The sequence below is a fragment of the Capsicum annuum genome, chromosome 4, assembly GCF_002878395.1.
Source record: "Capsicum annuum cultivar UCD-10X-F1 chromosome 4, UCD10Xv1.1, whole genome shotgun sequence".
NCBI lineage: Eukaryota > Viridiplantae > Streptophyta > Magnoliopsida > Solanales > Solanaceae > Capsicum > Capsicum annuum.
The window spans coordinates 178,999,344-179,011,537 of NC_061114.1; the positions used below are offsets into that span (position 1 = coordinate 178,999,344).

General features: G+C 30.8%; 1 pseudogene; it reads right to left on the bottom strand.

The window, feature by feature from the left end:
- Window positions 1-242: 242 nt before the first annotated feature.
- LOC107868818 lies at window positions 243-6,778 on the bottom strand (annotated as a pseudogene).
- Between the last annotated feature and the right edge of the window lie 5,416 nt (window positions 6,779-12,194).

Below are 12,194 nucleotides of genomic sequence, written 5' to 3' on the forward strand. Positions count from 1 at the left end.
CAGTAGGTTCAGATTTATATATATGTAGGAACAACAGTTCGAATTCTAGCCGTGGAGTTTTACACTCACACCCAAGCCTTATAAGGAGTTGATTTTTTTCATTCTTCAACATTGATGAACTTTTCCAAAGATTCATATCTGATGATTAGCTAAATGACTCAAATTTGACTTTTTCATCTATAGAAATTCAACTTGTAATTATGTAGATGTAGACGTACGTAACAATGCATGTAATCTATGCCTCAAAATTTTTTTTTTTAAAATAAAATATTCGATTTGTGATTAACAAAGAATATATCATGAGATAAATAAGTTTGTGATCTTATCCACACAGAACATCAACCAGCAGAGACTTATGAAGTCCAGGACAAGGATCACGACCGAACTTCTTATGTGAATGGGCAATGGTGCATTTCTTCTTCCCTAAACAAGCCTGGAAAAATCAAAATGTATGATCACAATGACTGCCCTCCATTTTTACAAACCGAAAATCTTATAAGAAAATAAAGAGCACGATATAAAATTTTGTAGACATTGGATGACAATCTAATGTTTTGTCAGTTCAAAAAATTACATTTGTACAATTTTTAAAATAGAGACAAGATCCGAATGGTGATTTAAAAAAAAGGTATTTACATAAATCATCGTGTAAAATGTAGTTGCACTGAGATGAGCTGGGACTGAGATGAGCTAAACAACATATCATAGCCGTCCAAGTTTTACCAAATTTTAATTTCTTTATTTATTTTATTATAATTATTCAATTGCCAAACAGAACTAATAAAAAATTTCTTCTTTACATATATGTATATAACATATAAAACAAAATATTATATTTAATTTCTTTTTTTTTCTTTTTTTTTTTTTAAAATATTGCATGGGTCTATTTGGACTCCATACTAGCCTAAGTCAATCCAAATTTCAGATAGATCAAATTTAGGTAAATTAAAATAGGTTGAGTTGATAGATGAGCGAGTGGCAAAATTTAATTGGGTTAAGTGAATCACATTTTTATGATATGATTTTGCCACTCTTAAATTGATCATATATATTTAAATGGAGGAAGAATATAATACATACCTTTTCCACAATGGCTTTAGAGTTGGAGGAGTGGCATAGCCCGGTGGCACAATCATCACAATTACCAGAAGGGTTTCCAAAGCTTGCAAATAAAATCTTGGAATTATTGCTTCTTGGAGGGCAATTAAGGTACACTTTAGGTCTACTACCATGTTTTTTCCTTTTACTAGGCTTATGATCTTTAGAAGTTTCATACTTCCTCCAAGAAATTACTGGTGGTGGGTTTGAATCCGTGACGTGCGCGCACACTTGGGTGATTGAAATTGTGTCGATGGTGATGTTAAGAGGATTGCCTATTTCCTCCTCAAATAACACTAACACATTGTCTTCAGGCTTGAGAAAAGACCTTGGAACATTGTACCTACAAATACATACACACTTGAAACATTGTTAATGCATATTTAATTGAACTTACGTTCAGTATACTAATAATAGGCATAGTATACATAATAAGTTTGACATAGTAACATGAAAAATAGATTATAACCTGCTATAACTAGTTAAATTGTACTGATGAAGTAATTGGAAAAAAAAAATCTCACAACGCTGTTAGCGTAATGGGAGCTGTTTTTGATAATCTAATTAGAAAAGTGAGTAAAATATATATTGGTACATACCAAGTTTGTGAAGGAACACCTTCAGGTGTGTGAAATGATACCCAATATCTTCCAATACTTTGACCATTAACCCAAGCTTCCCCTTTCCCCATGGACCCCATGTTAAGAGCAATAAGATCATCACCATTGGGTGCATCGAAAATGGACTGTCCAATTGCAATAATACAACAATTAATGACAACATATATTAATTTGCAATGTAAAGTTGTAGAAATACGTTACGTAGTGAACGTACTTATATGTAGGATTTGTACAATTACTCACCTTGTACCATGTGAACTGTTGAGTAGAAGAGCTTAATCTGCTCCAGTCACCACACTTTGCACCTTCCCATGTGTAAATTTGTAACTTTTCCCCCAACAGTCCAACCTTAAAGCACCATCAAAACAATTTCTGTAATTTTTCTAAGAAAAAATAAACAACTGAGACATTATGTCTTATTTTTTGATTTGAGTTGCATTGCAAGGAGTAGTTTTGAGCTGTAGTACTAACAACCTTGTTTATCAAGTTACTAATATTACAAGCCGATGGTTATCTATGATTATCTTTTAGCTAATCTCTATCAGTGAGTATAAACTAATTGTGGTTATTACCTGATAACCCCATGAAATATCAGTGAAGTTTTTGAGCCCTTGACTGTCTTGAATCATCACTGAACGTACACCGAGAGACCTGCGCTCAAGAAATGCCCCAGAATTCTGCATATATATGGTAAAAGAAAAGTAAATTTGTTATCTATTTTTGGACTGCTGAGCATTTTCTTCTTATACTTGCTGCCAGTGCAATAAAATTTTCGAAAACAAGAGATTTAATAGCCGCAATGTGAAAAATAAATCCAAGATTAAGTACATACCGGTAAGCCAACGGTTGCACTAAGTAATGAGATTTGGTTTGTCCCTTTATTTAGAGCAACCTTGCTTTCTACTGTAAATGTTGTATTTCTGAATTGTCCATGACCATAACCTACAAAAAGAACAAGAGAATAACTTTGTGTCAAATTAAATGATGCCACATAATTTGGGAAGGAAAGTAGTGATAAAGAACACTAGCTTTCATTTATATGCTGCAGTAACTATAGAGAAGTGCTCACCTACAAGATTTCCATTCACAAAAGCATGCAAAACATGGCCTAAGGACTGCACACTTAGTTTAGCCTGCTCCTCTGACTCCTGCTCCCAACTATCACTTTGGTCACACTTCCTATCATATATAGGAGATTTTCGTTAATTTGACATTAAAATCAACCGTGTTGCTCCAAGTTAAGTAATATATATATATACCCATCTATATCTATAATCCATTATTTATTATCTATTAATCTATTAATCTATTCTCTATTAATCTATTAATCTATTAATTTATTATTTATTATATTAATATATTAAAAGTGTGAAAACCTTGCAAAAGTGATTTAAACTTTTTACCCTTCATTAAAAGATTTTTCTTAGACAAAACTGTCTTTTTACTATTTTTTAAATTTATTATTTTTTTATTATTATATTAACTAAACTTCCTAAAATATATGGCAGAAGAATTAATTAATGTTTTCCTTTCTACTAAACTTCTTAAAATATATGTGACTCCTAATTTCTTAAAATATATGGGACTCCTAAAATATATTATAGGACGATTAATTAATATTTTTCTTTCTACTTTCAACAAGAAAAATACTCCTAATATAGAACTGTATTAAAGAAATACTTCTATAAATATTGAGATGTACGTTAAACTAGAGAACAAACCGGTTTGCCTATTGAGAGAATATGATTGATGCTCATTTAACTTGATTCGATTGCATGTCTAGATTGGTGGATGCTTGATTTTCTAACCCTCAACTTCTTTACTGTTTTTGTCAGCATAATAGAATTCAATATGTGTGTATATATATATGTTTTCATTCAAAACCATTCTTTGGATGGTGGTTTTCCATGGTATGGTATGGTATAGTTTTTAAGATAACCATGTTTGTTTTGATTGTTTCTTAAACTGTATGGTATGGTATGGTTTAATTTCATGATTTGGTAACCATGAAAACCCTCATTTTATGTAACCACCAATTTGGTGGTATCCCATAGTTTGTTTATTTTTTTCCAATTATATCCTTAATATTATAATCTTATTTTATCCCTCACCTTATATTATTTAACTTCACCTCTTACTCCGATCCCAAACGCTACCATCCTTCCCCCTCGACCTGACCCCCCACCCATTTAATTTTAAAAAAAATATTTCAAAAACTTGTTCTTATTCGACCCTCATCCCCAAACAACCCCCACCACCTACTAGCCCCTCTCCTCTCACCAATTTCTTTTTTATTTTTAAAATTTATATTTTAAAACTTTTAAGAAAATTTTCTTACATCACCCCACCTCCACCCTACCATCTCCTCCTCTTCCTCCCTCCACCGCCACACACACAAAAAAAAGATGTAGTTTTTTTAATTTTTTTTTTATGTTAGGACTTTTTTCTTAATCCCCCCCACCCCCCCCCAAAATATTTCTTTTAAAAAATTTTAATTTTGTTAAATATATACAAATGCTTTTAGAATTTTTTTTCTACTTGTGTTATGAACACAAGAAAATAAGTAAGAAATAATTTATTTTTTATTTAAAAAATATTTTTATTTGGGATTCCATACCGAATACACTCGTAGCATACACAAAAAAATGCATACAAATTTTGTACTTGTCATCGGTGTCACGGCTCAAAACACTAAAAAAATAAAATTTGTTACTGTACGTTAAAAATAAATCCAGTTATATTTATTTGATCTACTATTTTATTGACTTTGTTAGAATTTACATGAATTTAACAGCTTAATATATCTACATAGCATAATTATGATAAATTAGTAGGAAGAAAATTATTTTATTAACAATTATTGATAAATATAACATTTATAATAATCAAGGGCATTTTAGTAAACTTATCAGTTACAATACAGTACCATACTATTGAACCAAACAATAAAACTGTCATTAAACAACAGTGAATGATATAGTCTATCCAAACATTGTACTGTACTGTACTATACCATACCATATCATACCATACCATACCATACAGTACCATACATTATGAATCCATGACAAACCACTATCCAAACAAAGTGTTAGGGGCAAAATTTTCGCGTAGACAAGAATTAAGTTGGATCAAAATCGAAGCTTTGTGATCACTATTATATTTTTTTTATAGTTTACATGTCGTAGATGAATGTCGTTTGACTTTGAAGAATTTCTTGTGTAATGGTTAGGTTTAATTGTATTGTTTTGATATCTTTATTATCTTATTGTTTTATTTTAATTTACAAATGCTAGATGAATGTGGGTCGGCTTTGAAATTTTTTTTAGGTAAAAGTTAGGTTTAATTGTATTATCGTAATATCTGTATTAGTTTGTTATTTTGTGGTAGTTTATAGTTCGTAGATGAATCTTGATCGGCTTTGAGAAATTTTAAATTTGTATGTAAAATTTAAGTTTAATTGTATTGTTTCGATATCACTTTTATCTTATTATTTTGTTGCAGTTTACAGGTGATAGATAAATGTTGGTCGGCTTTGAAGAATTTTTTTATATAAAGGTTAGGTTTAGTTGTATTATTTTGATATCTCTATTATCGTATTATTTTGTTATTGTTTACGGGAGGTAGATAAATCTCGGACGACTTTGAAAAAAACAATTGTGTATAAAAATTAGATTTAATTGTATTATTTTGATATCTCTATCAATACATTGTTTTGTTGCAATTTACAGATGATAGATATATCGATCGACTTTTAAAAATATTTTTGGTAAAGATTAGGTTTAATAAATAAATTCTCCATCTTTACATGCTCAAAAGATATTAAATTTAATTGTTATCTTCATCTTTATTATTTAAACAAATAACCTATTTAATGTAATGTTTGAACTCATTAAAGTGGGGTACACGCTCAAGGCGCGTACACCTAAACTAGTATATATATATATATTACAAAAGTTATTTGAAATTCAATTACCTGGCAGTATACCAAAGATAATTGGAGACATCTTTTGTAGTATTCGTTTTTCTCCAACAATGTTTGTGATCTCACTGTGGTTGCATCAAATTGAGGAATAACCTCTTGGAATTGTTCCCATTTCTCCGCTGAATCAAACTTGAACACTGGCCTATAAGTTCTCGTGTAGAATTGTGTACTCACCTAATATCACACATATCATATTCAGTTTTAATGTGATTAAAAAATAGTTCTATTACTTTGTTGTTATAGTGAGTTGTGTACTTTACTGTGCTGAAAAATTGTTATGTTACTTTATGCTATAGTAGATCAAGTTCAGTGATTGTATGTGAAAGCAACTCCAAAACTGTACCTTGGCTGTATTGAAGGCTACAATTTTGCAGTCAGGCAAGATGCTTATAGATTTTGGAGGTAATTGATATGTCAAATTTTGGAATTGCACCGTTACACTTTCCCCACTATTATCTCTGTTCACCAGGAATCCTGAGCACTTAGTTCCTGAATCTCCACTGAATATATAAGCCTGAAGGTTTCGCCATTGAAAATAAGAACTATAGCTCTGTAAATTCTAGAAAACATTAGGCTTGTGTAATGTATTACCTCCTGTAGTGGACCTAAAGAGTGCATGGTGGGAAAAGCAGAAAGTATGGCCTCCAAGCATAACTTTACTGCTGCATGTAATTCCTTCAAATGACCCCATTTTGGTTGTCTAAGTAAACCTGAGTCACAACTGAGTTTAAGTTTTACGAACAGACGGGATAAAACTTAAGTAAATCCATATGATAAACATCAGTAATACGTAGCAGTCTAATACAAATGGTAAGTAACCTGTCATCACATGTTAAAAAATTCACCTAGCGTGAAGAGTGTTGGTATATGTAACTTATATTAAAAGAAAATGCTAGGATAGCTTACCATACTCGTCAAGGGGGGCCTGATCATAATAACCTGTAATCATAAATTCTGCAGCACTCCTTGTTACTAGTAGGGATGGACGTTCGGTATTCGATTCGGTATTTTCATAATTCGGGTGTGGTAATTTAATAATCGGCAAAATGAAAGTAGATACCAAATACCATACCATTAAACTTCGGTTCGGTAATCGATAAATTAAATTTTGGGTCGGTAAGGGATTCGGTAATACCATATTAAAGTTAGACATGCTTGTAGTGATCCTATTTGGTGATAATAGTGGTGATTTCCAACCAACATTTTGAGAAAAATTCAATTTCGTTTGGTAGTTTTACACCTCTGAATACACAGTTTTACACCAGAAAAATTCAATTTTGTTTGGTCTTATTAAACGTTGATATGTGTGGCTCAATTAATGAAACACCTTAAAACCTATGTTATTGTAGTTTGGTCCAACTCCACGAAGGGGAGAACGGGATGTAACATGAAGAACCCCTAATTACTTTTTATAAATGTGATGGAGAGCAATATATGTTATGTTGTCTGCCAAGTGCTGAGTTTTGCGATAATTTTCATCTGCTGTTGACATGTGAACACAAGGATTAAGAAGGCTTGACCAGGTCCCTTGGTTAAAGCCATATTCTGACCTATGTTAGGAATATTAGAGTTAATGTCAATTTCTCTTACACTAGAGAATTTAATGCTATAACTGAAAACATAATGTATGTACGCTGTCAGTTTCGCCCTATCAATCATCTATGCCACAATGCAAGACTAGTTAGGATCGGTTTAATAATGAATCTTCTCTGTTCATTTCGTGTTATCATAATTGTATATTGAAGTGTATATAATTGTATCAAAAAAGAAGGAGGAAAAGCATAAGACTTCGGGACAAGAAAAAAATAGTTGGTCAGAGCACACATTTCATATATATACACCAGGAATCATGTATCGTAAGGCAAAAACTCTACTGGAATCCAAGAGCATACACTGAATAGAGAAAAGGAAAATAATGAAAAATCAATACAGTTTCTCTGAAAAAAACTTGAGAAAGATTCAAACAAGCCTCCCTTAAGGACATAGAGAAAATTATATATTAAATATGGAGAATTTAGTAGCCTTCGGACTTGTAGGTGATGAAATATACGTACTCAAAACTCAAAAGTATTTACCCTCACTGATTAGCCACAACTTGCAAGAGGCAGAGAAAGTAGAAGATTTTTGACTTTTCAGTTTTTAGTAAAGAGTACAGGGTTTTGATATATTTATTGACTTTTGAATTTTGGGTTTTTCTTTTTTGACCTTTTGTACAGAATTAGAACATGAACTTTGGTTTAGAGTCAATTTGTGGCCTTTGGAGTGTGAACGGTGTATGTGACCTATGGGTCACTTAACTATAATTGGATATTTGAGAAATATCAAATACCAAACGGTACTAATATGTTTTACCAATCCCAAATTCAAATATCGTAATTTTAAAATCTTACTCCCAAATATCATTTCAAATACCAAATTATCGAATATCAATTATCAAATTTTTTGATTCGGTTCGGTTCGGCAATTCGATTTTTGGTATTTTATGTCCACCCTAGTTTTTTTTTTTGGTTTAAACCGCTAGGTGTCCGGTACCCGCTTTTTAGGAGTCCGACTATATCCGAATTCGTCCCGCGTTGGGCCCCATTTGAGGGGAGAGCTCCCAACAGAGTGTTTGTCCACCCCTAGTTACTAGCATTGAATAGTCAAATCTTGAAAAATGTTGCAAACACTTTGGTAATCCTATAATCCTAATTATTCATGCGAAAAGTGTCTTGGTATCAGTCATATAATAACTCCATCAATATTGAAACTAACAACATGACACAATTAATAGGGGCAAAATAGTAAAGTTACATTACCAATCATTGTTTTCTTAATAGTTGTGTCATTTGAATTTGGGATGAGTAATTAGGACGGAGGGAGTACTTGAGTAAATTTAATGGATGGTCATTTAACTTTGTGTTCATTATTCAAAAGTCACTATTCTTTATTTTGTTACATAAAAGTCTTTTAACTTTGCCTCATTTTTTCACAAAAGTCATTTTAACAAAATTTAATTTTAAAACTACCTAAAATGTAGGATGAAATAAAAAGAGATCTCTTATGTTTGAAGGTAGGTTCAAAATGGTCTCTCAAATATACTTTCGAGCAATTTTAATTCATTATATTGCTAAAAATAAGCCTTTTGATTTACATATATTTGACAAAGTCTACCGATCAAATTTAAAAATTAAAAAAAACTAAAGCCAAAAAATTTTAAAATTTATTTATCATAAATGTACAATAATTATATTTTTACTACACTATTTTTTTGATTAATTTATAGATACTTTTTCTTTACTTTTGTTACATATTTTTAGTAGATTATTAAGTAAATAAATATATTTTAAAGTTATTTTATAATAGTTTCTATGAATATTATTATCAATACGTTGAATATGCAGAGTAAACTGCAATATTTTTAGTAAATAGAGATACTAAAAGAAATTCAAAAATAAAATAACATTACTTATTATGAATTGAAAAGGTTAAAAAGTTTTGGATGATAGATTTTTTTTGAGAGGTTAGGGAGGGAGGTGAAAGATTTGTTGGAATTAGTTGAAAATAGGGGTATGGTAAAAATTATGAATTTATACTAGTATCTTACTCTTTTATATTCCAATTATATAAAAGAATTAATTTCGAGTATACATTTTTGTATTAATGATAAATATGTTGAAGGAATTGGTATAAAGAAATCAAAATAATCAAAGAAAGTGTGGTATTATATGTAACATGAGAGATCAACAATATGAAATGAAACTTGTGAAGGGGTCTATGAAATTATTCTACAAATAATTAAATTAACCTAGAAAGCAACATCAAATCCTCCAATAAATTAAAAAAAAAAATGAATTGCAAAGAATACATCTCTAAATGTGATTCAATAATATTTTTTTTTTACCTTTTTACAGTTTTGTAAAATTTAATAATCAAAATTTGTTAAGTATTTTATGAAGCTCAAATATACTCACATTAAGTATCAAAACTACTTAAAAGTTATATTTGAGAGGCCGTTTTGAACCTACCTTCAAATACAAGGGATCTTTTTTATACTCCCCCGTTTCAAAATGAATGAACTAATTTGACTTGATACGGAGTTTAAGAAAATAAAGAAGACTTTTGAATATTGTAGTGTTAAATTAAAGATATGTCAAATGTACCAAAATGCCCTTCAATCTTGTGGTCTTAAACATGCCACAAGAAAAGTTAAAATTAAAAAATTTCTAAAAAGGGAAAAAGAGTTATTCTTTTTTAAATGGACTAAAAAGGAAAGTATGTCATTCTTTTTTAAACGGGGGGAGTATTTATTTATTGCATTTTAATCAAATTTTGTCTAAGTGACTTTTGTGAAAGGTGAGACAAAGTTAAATGAATTTTGTCTAACAAAACATAGGATAATGACTTTTAGGTAATGAACACAAAGTTGGATGATCATCCATGAAATTTACTTGACATACTTTGATCGGATATGAAATTTAAGAAATGACGAAAATGGCGACACATAAAATGGGACGAAAGAAGTATTATTTTACATGCATTTTAGAGCTAGATGCATGCCAAGTTACTCTTCACTTTTGATGCAATATATGTGTTGGTTTCTCAAAAAATACACTGTTTTTGAAAACTTTGATATGCACTTGCTGATATTTTTGAAGAGTCCGAGCAATGTAGGGTGCACATAAGATTCATTTTTTATGAAATGTATTACTATAAATTGCGTACATTTACCTTTTCCAAACTTCACTTTATGAGAATATACTGATATGTTGTTATTATTATCAATTTATTAGAAAAATATCGAAGAAAAAGGAATTATTACCTTAAAAGGTTCATTATCAGATCGATAAACAATGCCAGGGACATCATGTAACCAAAATGGGAAGCCCCTGTAAAATTCAACATTATGATTGATATTATTATGAAAAGGGAATAAAACATGATAGTAAATACTATTTGCGCTAAAAAAAATAAATAGTAATAGCATTTTAATATTACCCATAAGTCCATTCAGCCTCAATATATGGCCCCAATGCGAAGGCAAGCATATAGATCTTGTGCTTGAATTTCCTTCGTAAATGCTACTATGTCATGCCTTCCACTAAAATCATACTGACATCACATAAAAAATAAAAATTAGCATATTTTCCAAAAAAAACAGATATTCAAAATTCTGTTTTTAGTTGGACGAAAGTCATTTTGAGAAAAATATTTTCAATGACACAAACATCGATGACAATATTATTGGGTTTGAAAGCGAGAGAACGTCATGCGGAAGCTAATAGTTGCAAATTATTGAGACGATAAATAAGATGACAAGAAAAACATACTAAAACATAATATTAATGATGTGATTCGGCCAATTGGCCGATATATTAAAAACTTGAATAAAAATTATTTGAACTCTTAAACGACTACATTGTGGATGCTATTGTGTTTGACTTGAGAAGAAAGATCTTCTATTTATAGAGTTACAAAATACTTCCTCTAAGAAAGAAGAAAACTAATAGAAAGAAGAAACCTAATAGGAAAAAGAGATCTTTTCCAATAAGGAAACTTTTTTCTAAGTAATTCTAATTATGATACGAAATTAGATAAAGTAGAAAATGTTATTTCGTTTGTACTTCGGGTACATAGAATCTGTATACTACAACACCAACTTCAACTTGAGTTCAAGTATAAACAAGAACACAATGAAGTATGTCAAATACCCTCAACACAAGATCAAAATGATCTTTCCAAGAGGTGTATTTTATTTTGCAGAAATTAAGATGAAACAGAAAATAGCCAAGTCGTTCGAATTCACGAATTTTCCTTAAGGAAATAACCCCCCTCACTGTACTCGAGGTTGTGGAATTTTTTCTCCCAGGATAAAATGGCTAACCAGACCAACAGTAGCGGTACCTCAAATGGTTGGAATATCTTCGAACGCACAGAACGTTTTAAATTGATCACACAGAGTAATTTGGAAGACAAGAAGTATTTTTGTATTTTCAAAAATTTCGTACTAAACCTGTGGAAGAAACCAGATTTATATAGCCATAACATGCCTCTTCTGAAAAAAAGACAATGGTTCACTCCAAAGGTTACACCTTTGCTGTAAGTTCATGTCTGCTCATAAAAAATTACATCTTTTCCTAAATAGTCATCTCATTTCATGAATCACTGTGTCACTTCATTGAAGGACTACATCCTTCTGAAGCATCATTTCAAACTATTGTAACCTTCTGAAGCACCAGTTCAGAACAATGTCTCATTTTTGAAGCACCAGTTCAAAAACAATGCATCAGTTCACTTGAAACAGTGCAACTGTCACTGCATGTATATATAAATGGAGGTCCGAAACTGCAGAAAAATTTTTACTGCATTTTTTCCTTGGTATTCTTCAAAATTCAAATAAAGTTTGTCCAAAAAGATAGATATCATCGATCGATCATTTGCCAAATCCAAATCCATCCAAATCTGAATTCGAAGCCGAAGCCGAGCCGACCCGAGCGAGCGACGATGATGAT